The sequence below is a fragment of the Myotis davidii genome, unplaced genomic scaffold (genome assembly GCF_000327345.1).
Source record: "Myotis davidii unplaced genomic scaffold, ASM32734v1 scaffold200, whole genome shotgun sequence".
NCBI lineage: Eukaryota > Metazoa > Chordata > Mammalia > Chiroptera > Vespertilionidae > Myotis > Myotis davidii.
This window is the reverse complement of record NW_006293700.1, coordinates 6,478,876-6,493,915: the sequence shown is the minus strand read 5'-3', so window position 1 is coordinate 6,493,915 and position 15,040 is coordinate 6,478,876.

Below are 15,040 nucleotides of genomic sequence, written 5' to 3'. Positions count from 1 at the left end.
CCCCGCAACGCCCCCCTCCCCACCCCCCGCAAAAAAGAGAAAACACGTTATTCTACTCAACATTCTTTTGGTTAACTACACACTTTATATTTGTCAAGACTTCATTCCTGTTGTTTCTACTTAATGTCCTCCCTGACAGTGAAATAGTTGGCTCCATTTACTGAGTTGTCTCCTTGTGTCAAGTGCTGTTCTTTCTAGTCTTTTGCATGTACTAAACCATTTAGTTCTCCCAATAAATATGTAAGTTTGATGGTATTATTGTTCTTGTTTTGGGTGAAGAGGACCCTGAGAAGTGGAAATAACTTGCCCAAAGATACATAGGGAGTAAGTACTTGAACATTTTTGCAACTTAGGAAGTCTGCTTTCAGAATCGAGGCTCCTCACTCAGCTGATTCCAAACAAGGTCAAGAGGTTTTATGTTTAGCCAGCTTCAGCTTCGCTCTTGTGCGACCTGCCAAGTCACACCTTTGCTCTTTTCTTTTATTGGTATATTTGTATTTTTTTTCCATTTATTTATAAGAGTTTCTTCCTATGGAGACTAACTCCATGCCAATATTGTCATTAAAATATATTTTCTCAAAAAGAGAATAATCTTTTAATTTTGTTTTAGTGATGTGATAAATGAAAACAGGATGTTCATGAAAAGAAACAAACTTGGGCATCAGAGCTTGGTTAGAGTGGGGGGAGTCGCCCTACAGGAGATACCCTAGGCTGGCCTTCAGGGGTGGAAGGGGTGAAACAGATGTTATATGGGAGAGCTGACCTGGCCACGGCTCTTAGAGTCTGAGCTGTGTCCACCAGGTGTTCATGGAGGTGCTTGGCCTGGTGTAGCTGTCAGAGCTAGAGCACAACACGCTGGTGTCTCCTGGGAGTGTGGTGGCCCAGCAGATGCTCAGTCACTAGGGGGGTGAAGGAAGGAATGGTGGTGGCAATGGGAGATTGGTTCAATACAGCCAGTAAGTTAAAAGATGTCAAAGATAATTAACAGAAAAAATAAATTAGAATTAGCCTTGTAATTGTGTTGAATGCGAAGGTGGTGGTGTCCCTGTTTCAGCAAATGCAAATAAATGAAGAAATATTCCCTGACCAGGTGCACTGAGAGAGCCCTCCAACAATGATACTCCCACAGCAATAAGCACCCAACTCTCTTCAGTCAGGGTTGAAGCAGGAAAATATAAGATCATCCTGGACTATTTTATTGTGTCAGAAAGCATGGCATAATGAAGACATAATAGAAGTGCACAGAAGCCAGCATGAGGGGAGTCCAGCCGGTCAAAACTGGGTCACTCTGAGCACCAAGATGAGTAATGGTAGTAGGGACTGTAGGCCATTGAATGCAAGAGGTATGAACCTTGACTCTCTATCGACAAAAATGAAGACTTAAATAAAATAAAATTTTGAAGACGAATAGGTATTTCCATAACTCCATCTCCTTGGAAAATGCATACAGATTACAAAGAGAGGACAAAAGTCACCTTACTATTGAGAAGCCTCACAAATATCATCTTAAATCAGCGACATGAAGTCGTCAGAAATGAGTGAAATATAAATTGTGAGGTACTTGTGAGGATGCAAGAAGAATAAACACCCCATCACTCCCGTGATGTCCTGATACTGTTAACCTTGCTCTAAACGTGAGGCACATCAGATAAACCTAAACTGGGAGGCACCCTTCACAATGGAATTGCTGGAATATTCAAGAGGCTCAAGGTCATTGAAGATCAGCAAAGACTGAGGAACTGTTCCAGACTGGAGGAGACAAGAGAGACTTGGCAACTAAAGACAATGACCATTTCTGAACACTTTGGGAACAGTTAGTGCAACTTGAGTGGAGTCTGAGGATGAGTTGGTAGTGAGGTATCAATGTTAATTTCCTGCTCTTATAGAGGAAATGTATGAGAAAGTCCCTGTTTTTAGAAAATAGACACTAAAGCATTTTCTGTAGAATATTACATGCAGAAACAGAGATCTACAGTAACTTAAAAAAAAGAGAATCTAATATTAAAAGCCAATTGAAATTTTCTCATCAATCAGGAATTAACATTTGAGAAAATGATTTACCGGTAAGACTTTGGTTTATTTAAACAAGATTTTGAATTGTGTAAGCAGAGAATGCAAATGATGCTTCAGTCATTTATCTTCAAAGGGCATGTGTAGGAAAGAAAAGAGCCTATTAGAAGTATTAACAGTATTCTCTTTGCTGATATCTTTGATTTGTTCAAATACATTTAGTTATAAATATAAATTATATGTACAGTTTAGAAACAGTGTTTAATAATTTAAGGATTAACTGTGAGTCAAAATAATTTGTTTTCTCTAGTAATAATAATTTAATTGCAACTTCTTTGAAGTGTACACACACACAATAAATATTATGTGTTGATTGAGACAAAGAATATCAAAGAATTTGACAGTTTGACAAACATTTGTGTGTTAAAAGCTTTTTATTACTTGCTTAGGCATGGGATTAATTTGAGATAAAATAATTAAAACCTAACACAAATTCTATTTCTGAGTTTGTGGGTTTTTAGATGTTAGCTATGATGTGTTTTTTTTATCATGAAATTAAGTGTGAATTATAAAATCGAAAATTTGCATATTCTTCCTCACACATTTAATAGATGATTAATTCTTAGAAGGAAAATCTCATGCCTTAAGGACTAATCAAACCTTGTAAGTCTCTATAAAGTTAGATCTACTGGCCAGTCATTTTTTGAACTTTCTGTGTAATGCGTGGTCATTTGACCTCATTGACCTTTTATTGTGATTAGATTTCAAAATGCCTAAGCCAGTCCCCCAAAAGGGAAATCGTCAGCATTCATTCTGAGAAGCTTCCTTTTCCATATTCCTCCACGACGTCCTTATATCTTCAAGTTGTGTCTTCTTCCAGGTACCATTACACTGAACATTTTTGAGTCCAACTCAGTCATGGTGCCTGTGAGGTTCAGCCATTAAGGTAGATTTGCCAACCATTATTTATATCAAAATGATAACTAGGAATCTTCATATATCCAGAGAAAATATGTAAATCACAAATTTACCACAGTACATCTCTGCTTTTGCCCCACTAGGTAAATTTTTGAATATATCTTTATTTGGAGGGTTAAATTACTGGAAGAGTAATTGCTGTATCAAAGCATCGAGACTTTGGATTAAGACCATTGCAAAATTGCCATCTGAAAAATTCTATCAGTAGAGAATCAGAAAGACTATTATTCCATAAACTTGCCAAGATATGATATTATCATTTTTAAACATTTCCATTTTAATAGGTGAAGAAAGTATCTGCTAATTGATTAATTTCAGTGTCTTTTTTACTAATGTAATTGACCTTATTTATTTATATTTTGAATATGGTTGTCAGAGATTTCAAGTTCTTCTTTCCATTAATTTCTGTTCATACTGTGTTTTTTCTATCAAAATATTTGACTTCTTATATATTTATGAGAATCCTTTATATTAAGAAGTATACACAGATAAATATAATAAATCCATTTTCTCATTGTGTTATTTACCTTTTAATTATTATCAGTTTGTTTTCTGATATACATTTCGAATTTTTTAATTTTTTTATGAGCAAAAGCAGGTGCTCTCCTTCAATTCCATTGTTACTGAGATCCACTCATATTTCATTTATTCTAGTTTCTTTCTAATCTTTCCAAAGGATAGATAGTGGTAATCTCTAAAAAGTATGTGACCCCAAAATTAATAGGTTGAAATCCTAACTCTCAATGTAGTGGTATGAAAAGGTGGAGCCTTTGGCAAGTAATTAGATCATGATTGTGGGGCCCTCATAAGTGGGATTAGTGCCCTAATAAAGAGAGTATAGGGAGTTCCCTCACCCTTTCTCTGCCATGGAGGACATTGAGAAGTCATCAGTCCACAATACCAAAGAGAGACCTTACCAGAACCTGATCATGAGGGCACCCTGATTTTCAACTCTCAGCTTCCAAAACTCTGAGAAAGAAAGTTCTGTGTTTATAAGCAACCCGATCTCTCATACTTTGTTAGAGCAGCCTGAAGTGACCAGGAAAATCATGCAGTCCACACGAGTACATGTACAAACACACTCACTAAATATTTTCTTCACCTATTAAAATGGAAATATTGTAGCAGAGAAAAGTTGGATTTAGTCTAAATATCTGCTAGTAATGAGCTTCTTACATAACTTTGTTGCATATCTTCATGCAGCAGAATATTATAATAAAAATGCTGTAAATATGGGTTTGCATGTGTGTGTTTGTATATCAATGCCCTATACTGTTATCAACATTGTGGAGAGGTTAGCCATGATTTTTGGGGTTTATTCCAAATATCTTATAGAATATATGGCATTTTCGTATGATGTATATGTTAATTTCATAATTATAAAAATAACTGTTTTGAGAATAAACAAACAAATTGGTGTGCTATAGGTGGGTCTCAGAGCACAGAGAATACAGCCTAAAGAAGGAAAGATGCATTCTTTTCACTGTATGTGTGATTTTGGCTGCCCCATTGGCCTGTGGAACCCTGACTATAGGTGTGGGCAGAAACAGAGAAATAGTGGACATGAGAAAAATCTCAGTGGGGGGAAGGTACAAAGAGGCAGGATCCAGAGGTGTAGGAAATGTGAAGAAATGTTGGCTATGATGATTTAGGAAATGATAAATTTATTTCTAATATGTAAGAGAATTTACAGGAAATGTAAATAGAGGACTATAATATAGTCAAAGGATTCACAAAATAGTCAAGACACGCAAGAAATCCTGGTAATCCAGAATGTGGGAAACTAACAGTTGTAACCATTTTAAGTATTTCATACAAGTTTTATAGATATTTAAATCATTTTTATTAGTAGTGCTAATTTATAATCCCAATGTATCCATACTTTATAAATGTTTGACTTCACTTTGATATTTACACATTTATCAATAACTTAGAAATGAATACAAATATGTTTATTTTGTATTCATTCAAGTAGAAATGAATATAGCTGTAAATTTTCCAAAGTTGCTCATATAGTAGTTAATGGCTGTGGCTCAAAAGGTAGGAAGACCTGCGTTTGAATCCACTAACGCTATAACTGTGGGAAAATTCAATCTGATCGTTCAATTTCCCACATTTTTAAAAGGGATAATAAAAAGGTGATTATTATTCTTGATATTATTTTGAGGATTACATTAGATATGATGTATGCTTTTGTAAGTGTAGTGCACTGCACAGAATACATCCTGAGTTGAACTGTCACTATTATTATCATCTCTTTTGAACTCTCACAGTGCTTTGACTCTCTCTACAACTCTACTAGGATATGTGGTTGTAATTAAATTTGACATCTTCCATTCTTGTTACAAGACACATGGTTGTTTAAGACTGACCTGTTTCTCTGACTTTATCCCCCACTACTCTATACAGATATGCTCCAGCCATACTAGGAATGCATGATATTTACCAAATCTTATTTCGATTCTTTGCACACATTTATTTCCCTACTTGAAATCTTTCCCCCCACTTCTTATTCCCTCTCCCTTAACACCTTCCCCTACAATTCATTCTGTTCTTCAAGACTCAGTTACTCCCTGGATTATGTTCTGCCCATGAGCTCTTATAATCTCTTGGCTTCTCTGTATATCTTTGCCACTTACCACTCAGTATTCTTTTTGTCTCTAACAGCTTGAAATTCAGCATTTAGTGGGGTTGTCACAAAGAAGATATTCAATTAATGAATGATTTGGGGGGAAAAAGAAAGAAGAATGGAAGAAAAATAAGAAAAGAAAGAAGGAAAGAAGGAAAGAGGGAGAGAGGGAGGGAGGGAGGAAAGGAAGAAAAAACAGAAGTTGAAAGAAAAAATGGAAGAAAAATAAGAAAAGAAAGAAGGAAAGAGGGAGAGAAGGAGGGAGGGAGAAAGGAAGAAAAAACAGAAGTTATGTTAGCTATGATGTGAGAGAAAGAAAAGAGAGAAAGAGAAAGGGAAAGGAAAAAGGAAAGGGAAAGGGAAAGAAAAACAACAGAAAACAAGAAAAAGAAAGAAAAAAGCTGTTCTTAGGTCTCAACCTCTTATAATTCATGTTATTATCAGGAGATGGAACTGCTAGAGGGAATCCGAGACTGTTCTTGTGGAAGACTTTAGTCTGAGGTCAAAAGTTAATGATGAAAATGTTCAACCAAGTCTCCTCCAGGGCATCAACATCCTTTCATCCAAACCCACCTTATCTCTAATTCCTGACCATCCTCCTACTCTGTTCCTCAAAGACGTTCACGATTAACACTGTGCACTTGGCCCTGATCAGTGTAGCGATCCCTCCTGCCCTGCCCTCTGCTGCATCTTGATGGCGTGGTACCATCCCTGTGAGCAGCCCCCATCTGTGCCGAGCCCCTGTGCTGTGGCAGAGGGATATGCAGTGCCAAGTTCATCCAATTCAGTAAGGACACCCGGACTATTGAGTTTGATAGTGACATCTGCTCACAAGGTACAACTTCCATATGTCATAGGATGAAAAAGCAAGAATTTCCTTTGTCTGTGAATGTCTATTTTGGCTGTAAGATGTTTCCACTTTTGAACTGCTTTTTCTGGATAGGCTTTTAAACAGGAATGTTACTAATTCTTAAACATTTTTATCTTTATTGTTGAAAGTATTACAGTTGTCTCCTTTCCCCTCCCCCATGAACCCCTGCACCCTGCAATTGCCTCTCCTCCTCAACACCCCCGCCCCATGTAATTGAGGTTAAGTTTAAAGCCAGTAATCATAGGGCCTACCCACTTATGTAGTTTTAACAATAAGTTAATAATCAATGCAAACATATACATGTAATAATATATTTAAACATTTCTGCTTTAAATAATAATAATATACTTTTTTATAACTTAGTTTTCAAAGTAGGTTCTCATAGATATATATTTGATTCTTAGAAAAAACAGTGAATTTGGCATCAGAGTAATTGTTATTTCCATTTCACTGATATAAACTTGAGGATCAAAGACATCCTATATAAGAAAAGAGAAACATGCAAAGTAGCCATCCCTCTGCTATACTTAAGCCACACGCACCAGCCACGCCCACCAGCCACGCCCACTATCCAATCGGAGTGATATGCAAATTAACCCAACAAAGATGGTGGGCCTGTGGGCAGTGCACACGTGCAGAGGCACTGAGCTGCTGGGGGCAGGCGTCCCGCACCGCCACACCTTGGCTGATCCAGGCCAGTGGGCAGCATGCACAGGGGCGGAGCGGCTGAGGTTGAGCGGGGCAGGACGCCTGGCTTCCGCCCAGTCCTGGCTGCTCCAGGCCAGTGTGCAGAGTGTGGAGGCAAGGAGTAGCTGGGGCAGGGCAGGATGCCTGGCTTCCGTCCTGCCCTGGTCACTGAAGGGAGGTAAGCAGTGCGTACTGGTGTCCCACCCTACCCAGGCTGCTCCGGGCCTGTGGGCAGTGCGCGGAGAACCTCTGGGCAGGGGAGACGGGCTGGCAGAGCAGCCATGAGTGTGCCAAGTGGAGCCTGCGGCTGAACTAAAGTAGCTGCCTGCAGCCCATCAGCACCGGGGAGTGCCTGCCCAAGTCCCGCCTCTTGGCCTAGAAGGTGCGCGGATCGCAGGAACAGCCACCATGGAGGGCCAGATTGACATCCTCCTGGCATGCCACAGGGGTTTGCGGATCTGAGAAGCCACATGCCTCCAGTGCGCACATCCTCTCCCCCCCACCTTGAGTGTGAACATCCCCAGTGCGCTGTCACCCTCTCGCGCCTGCAACAGTTCCGGACTGAGGCGCACACAAGTTACCCCCACCCCTCCGCTGCCCTTCCATCAACCCCAGCGTGCCTAAGTCCCCCACAGGATGTGCACACGTCTCCTCTGACACACTCACATCCTTTGGAGAGTGTCTGGGTGTTCTGGTTGCTGAGGGTGGGTGCCTGTGAGATGACAGTGAGAGGGCGGAGTGGTGAAGCCCTGTTGCCCATGGAAGCCAGTATAGTGATGAGATCACCTCTGTGGGGCTAATGCAGGTGCTGAGGCAGGCGCAGGTGCAGACAGACACCTGGTGGGCACGGGTGGCCCTCGCTGAAGTGCCTTCAGTCAGCGTTCAAGATCAAGAACCCAGAGGTGGGAGTTCCATCCTCTCAGTGAAACAGTGGGATAGTCGGGGCGACTGTAGAGGAGGAATGTGCACTTTGGGTGCCAGCACCCAGAGCGAAGGCTGCCCTGACTGAGCCTCGCTTGCTTGGGGCCTAGCGCACTCCTGCCGGGCAGCGGGTGACAGGACGTGCTTTTCTGAGTTAATGAGAGAAAACGTTGATTTTTCCGCTGCCCACAAAGGTAGAAAATGAATTGGGGAGACATGCGGGGAGTGAGTGAGGCTCCCTTTCTGGGGGTTCCAAATCTGCTGTTGGTTCCTTTCACTGCTAGCTAGAGATATACAGGGTGTCCCCCCAAAACGAATACACCCTTTGAATACGGACTAATTCCAATGGTTTTAAGCATAAGAAAGAAACAACAATGGAGCTGTCATCTGTTAAAGGTGTGGGCACAAACAGGCAGTCGGACATTCCCCGAGGGCTCCTGGATTGGAGAGGGTGCAGGCCAGGCTAAGGGGCCCCTTCCCCTCCACCCACCCCACTGCACGAATTTCGTGTACTGGGCTACTAGTTTAATATAACTTTCTATAAACATCCCCTGTTGTAGACTTTATTGAGTGCCATCTTAATTTCCAAGCCTACAGTACAATGAGCATTTAACAAATGAGAGTGCCAAACAACTTTTTCCTTTTTTAAAAAAAATAGTGGACTTGAGTTTTTAGAGCAATTTTAGGTTTATGGGAAAATTGAGCAGAAAGTACAGAGAATTTTCAATTACCCCTTTCCCCCAAGGTTCCTCTATTATTAACATCTTGTATTGGTGTGGCACATATAACTGATGGACCAGTATTGATGTATCATCATTATTATACTAGAGGCCCAGTGCATGAAATTCATGCAGTGGGTGAGGGGCGGCTGTCCCTGAGCCCAGCCTTCACCCCCAACTGCTCCCCCCCCCCCTCCCGCTGGCCTGGTTGCCCCATGCAGCCTGCTGTTCAGTCTTTTGGTCATCCCTCACTAACTGCCCCTGCCGGCCTTGTCGCCTCACGTAGCCTACTGTTCTGTTTAGTCATTATTGTTACTGTGATGGCATCCTGGACAATTTGCATATTCCTCTATTATTAGTATAGATTGTTGTTGTTGAAGATTTCATTTCACATTATGGCTCATTCTTTGTGTTGTACAATTGTATGGGATTTGCCAAATGCAAATGTCATGTATCTAACATTCCAGTGTCATACAGAACTTTTTCATTTCCCTAAAAATTCCCTGTGCTCTACCTATTCACCTCTCCACTGCCTTTCCCCAAACTCTCGGTAACCACTGATCTTTTTACTGTCTCTATCGTTCTGTCTTTTCCAGAATTTCATATAGTTGGAACATACAGTATGTAGCCTTTTCTGATTGTCTTCTTTCACTTAGCAATATGCATTTGAGGTTCTTCATGTCTTTCTGTGGCTTAATAGCTTATTTCTTTTTAATTGCTATATGATATATTCTTGAATGGATACACCACAGTGTCTCCATTCATCTGTTATTGAAAGTCATCCTGGTTGCTTCCATGTTTTATCAATTATGGATAAAGCTGCAGTTAATGTCTGTGTGCAGTTTTTGAGTGCACCTAAGTTTTCAACTCATTTGGGTAAATGCCAAGGTCTATGATTGCTCAATTGCATAGTAAGATATGTTTAGCTTTGTAAAATATTGCCAGGCTGTTTCAAAGTGGCTGCACCAGGTTGTGTTCCCACCAGAAATGAATGAGGGTGTCCTTTGCTCTACATCCTCTTCAGCATTTGGTTTCATCAGTGTTTTAAATATTGAGGTGATTGCATCTTTTGCCCAGTTTGCAATTGGGTTGTTTATTTCTTTATTGTTGACTTTTAGCAGTATTTTGTACAACGTTCTTTACCAGATAAGAGTTTTGTAAAGATTTTTCTCCCAGCCTGTGTCTTTTTAAAGATATGTTTTTATTGCTTTCAGAGAAGAAGGGAGAGGGAGAGAAAGACCGAAACATCAATGATGAGAGAGAATCATTGATTAGCTGCCTCCTGCATGCCCCCCTCTAGGGATAGAGCCTGCAACTCAAGTCTGTGTCCTGATGGGGAATCGAATCATGACCAACAACTTGTGTTTTCATTCTTGTAAGAGTGTCTTTTGTAAATCAGAAATATTTAACTTAATGAAGTCCAGTTTATAAATTCTTTCTTTCTTATATTATGCTTTTGGTGTTATATCTAAAAAAGTCATTGCCAAATCCAGGACCAATATTTTTTGTATATTATTTTCTAAAAATATTAGTTGTCTGACTCCCCAGCTCTGCCCAGTTCAAACCTCAGCCTGGGAGAGCCCTCCTGAATGGCTCCTTACCAGTTTTTGTTCCTATTGACTGCAATACTGTGGAAGGGCTTCTTTTTATTATGTTTTCACTAATTGTAAATTTAAAGAATGCTTAGCCTGGAGTTCATCTAGACCAGCAATACACAACTTGATTATGGGTCAGAATTTCTTGTGTTCTTTTTTAACCATAGAAGCATTCAGTTCCTACCCCAGTAATCCTGATTTTCTAGGTCTATGGTAGGGTCTGGGAAATTGATATTGTTTTGATGCTGGAGAGCTAATCCTATATAATAAGAGAGGGATATGCTAATTAGCCCTGATGTGCTAATTAGCCACGACTAGTATGCAAATTGACCATCACTCCAACACACAAGATGGCCACCCCAAGATGGCCTGTGGGGGAGGGCAGTTAGGGTTGACCAGGTCAGCAGGGGAGGGCAGTTAGGGGCAATCAGGCTGGCAGGGGAAGGCAGTTAGGGTTGACCAGACTGGCAGTAGTGCGTGCCAGCAGGGACCCCCTGATGGCCCTGCCAGTCACCCCATAGATTGGCCCTGATCGCCGGCCAGGCCTAGGGACCCCACCCATGCATGAATTTCATGCACCGGGCCTCTAGTTTTAATATAAAGGTTGAGAAGTACTATTCTGAACCAAATACCTTAGTTCATAAAACTTCTTTTAACCTTGAAATCCCACAGTGACCAAACCCTAAATATTTAACTTCCCTGTTCATTAAATATCACCCACTTTTTTTTTTTTTTACAATGAAACATATTTCCTTAGTCATATTTTAATTGTCTCGGGCCATGTTTCCAGTTCCAATTTCATTTCTCTCCTTAGTTTAGACATTACAATTTATAATTTTGCTGCTAAATAAAATATATGAAATTCACAATCTAACTGAAAATTGCCATTCATTCTTTGGACTTTTTTTCATTTTATGTCTTCAACATCTAGAACTGGTAATTTCTGACTCTCCCACGCATTGCTTTGACTTTAGCTTTGATGAAGAAGGCTTTGAAACTCTATTGATTGGGACCAAAATCACATTACTTAATTGATGCTGACCCCTCAGTGTTTCTTGGCAATTTTTGAAGCCTCATTTCCCTCCTTATTGCATTTGTTACCACAACCATCTTAAACCTTCTTTACTCCCTCAATATCCCAAGTGGCTTGTGACCCCAGCAGATGACTTCAACACCTTTTTTACTGAGATAAAAATCAAATGGATGTGAGATTCTTACCTTGCCTTCTCTCTTCCTCAAAATTTCTCTTTATCTTTAGTTTACATTTCCTTTTTAGTTCTTATCTCTTAGAAAGACCTGCTCCTTTTCTTTCCTGAGACTAACCCCTAGATTTGTGCTCTTTATCTTATCTTACCTGGCTCAGACTCCTATTGCATCAGTTATTCTCCTTGCTAGTATTCTTAATCTTTTGTTCTCTACTGGATACCTCCCCTCTGCCTTCAAACATGTTTTGGTCTCCCCATCCTTGCACAAAAGAGGTTGCTCCATAAATATTTAATGAAGAGATATTGAATTGAATTGAACTTAATTCTTCAAGCTCACAGAGTTACTAGTGACAGAGTAAAAAAATTAAAAGACTATTCTTTCTAAAGATACAAACATTTCCTGGAGATATATTTTAGAAGTATATGTCTTTCAAAATCCAAAACTGGAGATTATATTTGTTGAAGTGTAAATGTTTAATCCACTAAGATATTATATTGTTTATCTACTCATCAGTAAATAGTATTGATTGTAAGACACTATGATATTTGGTCATTAAAATCTCATATTATACATTATACATGTAAAAATTAGTTACAGAATTGGAAACATATTAGTCATGTATGATAGATAAACTAATTTGAAGGGCTTATTTTATTATATTATTTAAATGCTGTTATAGGTTAATTTAATACCAAAGACTTTTTATTTATTACCAAATTGATTATTGCTTAATTGCTTATCATGTTTATCTATTAAAGATGCTTGAGAAACAGTCACTATTAATTTAAAATCAATCATAGTAGTTGAATAAAGAATCATTGTCTTTTTTTCCTATCTGGAAAATAGAATCTAAGACCAAAACAATGCATCACTTTTTAGAATTAAAATCTATTCTGAGAAAAATGATGCCAGTCACACACATGCAGAACAAACCTCTGACCAGACATAATTCTATTATATTAATTTATTGGTTAACTCCTCTTGGGCTGCTGTAAATGTAACAGGAGCCAGACTATGAATTGCAAAATATATTCACAAGACATAGCCAGATGCCCAGAATTTCAATGTTATATAAAAGAGCATGCTTTTGACCATGAATCTCAATTCCAGTTGAGTCATGATGCTTTCCTTTCTGAAATAATTTAGTATAATTACATGATAACAAATTTTTAGTGAAATAATTTATATGTAGTAAATATGTGACCATATCCTCTCAAGATAAATCTATGGATTCTAAATTTTGGTGGCTGTTTAGATAATCAGATGTCTAGAAATAATAAGTACTCTTTAGAACTTCTCAATGCACTTTATTAATTCAACTACCTTTTAGTTTTGCACATTCAAAATTGGATAAGGAAATAACTGTAGGTCAAATTTCCTAAAAATTGGTGTATATGATTTCCTCAACACCTGATAACTTTCTGTCTAGTTGACTATCAAGTTATAATTTTCACATTTACATAAACAAATGTTATGTCATTTTTAATTCTAAGCTTTTGTCAAACAATTTAGCAGAACTTTTTAAGAATTTTAAAAAGTAAATTCCAAGATGGATAACTGAACTTGTGTATGTCTAAATATTGCACCTGATATCTGTCCATCTGGACATAGCATTGGTATTGAAGCTTTTACCATTGCACTGGAATAGAGACAGGTATTCATGCATGTTGCATATGACTTTGATATTAGGAGTGAATTATGAACCAATGACTTGTACAAGATCACAATGGGTGTTTAGTAGACTTAGCTAGAACCATTATATGTTCTAGCAAGTCAATTCTAATATTTCTATTTTGTCATGAGGAAAAGAAAGGTTTGTACAGGAAATCCATCAATGACAGTATGTCAGTCTTTGCAAAATGCATTAATAGGATGTGTATTAATTTTATCTACGTTTGTCATTAAAATCATGATCCTGGATAAGATAACCAAACACATAATAAAACAGGATACATGCTTTGGTTTTATGGGAACATTCATTTCTTCCATCATCAGTGTCACCCTGCTAATGTTTGCATCCTGTCTAGAAGGGAGGAAAAGGAGAAGAATGCCACTTTTCCTTTGTTCAGCAGTGTTGAATCAATTGCTTACAGGACTAGTATATTTCAGTGTCCCCTACTCAGCACCTTCCAATCACACGGAGACAGAGAATGGCAGTGGATGGGGAGGAAACAATAGATCCTCAGTAAATCTGGGAGGTTTACCTATAGGAAATATTATTGTTGCAATTCTTTAACTTCAAAAATTCTTTAAAATACATTGGGAAAACTCATTCCTTCCTCTTTAGTCTGTTATAGTCTCTTTATATTACAAAGTCTTAACAGCTTCATTATTCTTATATAATTTTTACATTATACACTTTATCTTAGAATAAAAATGTTTTCAATTTTTACTGAGGCCTTGAATATTTTTGCTATATCAACACAACATTATATGCGAACTCTTTGACTGTTCAGATTGCACTATTTTATGGATTACAAATGAAAAAGAGAAGAAACAATCTCATCTCTCTACACTTTGTTTCCCATGTTTTAGTACTAACAGTGCCCCCCCCCCCCTTTTTTCCTTAATTTGTCAAGCACATTTCTCTCTCACGGCTTTTGTACTTGTTTCCTTCGCAGAATCATGGTTCTTCCACTGACCCTTCCTGGTTATGTAGTGTTTGCTCAAATTTCTCCTCCTCAACAAATGATGATCTGATTAGTTTTTCTAATGTTGCCTTCCCCACACATTCTATCTTTCTGACACTTATCAATATCTGACATTATTTTTAATTATTTGCTCATTGTCTTCCGTTTACACTACAATGGGAGATCCCTGAGATAAACACATTGCCTGTTGTTTACTGCTCTGTTTTCATTGCCTAGAATATCTGTGGCTGATACATCTTTGATATTAAATTTTTCTTTGACTTACTAAATAAATGGTTGGATGAATAAATCGATAAGTGAATTAATACGTAGTGTCATGTCTCAAATAACTCACTGTCTAATGAGCCTGTCAATTACTATTATCTAAATATATTGTGAATACCACATGTATTTATTAAAGCCACCATCTCAATCTGCCGAAAATGATTACTAGCTCCAATTGCTTCCACTGAAACTGGAATAAGGCAATAACATTATCTGTCTAAATGAACATCAGAGTTTTCCCATCTTACAAACACTAATAAATATTAAGAGAAGAATATGTTAGACGGAAAGGCAGTTTATTGAATTTTTATTGGTTGATATTCCTTAATCAGATTCTTTTATTTCTATTCAGCTTTTATGTATGAATAAGCACTCATCTGTATAGTTGCATGGAAAGGCAAGCAGATGACAAAGAAGGAAGCCAATTTGGAGTTGAAAAATTTATTTAAAATTTTGTCTTTAGCATCATTGATCATGAATATCAAGGAGATAGAATATTTCTATTAGTG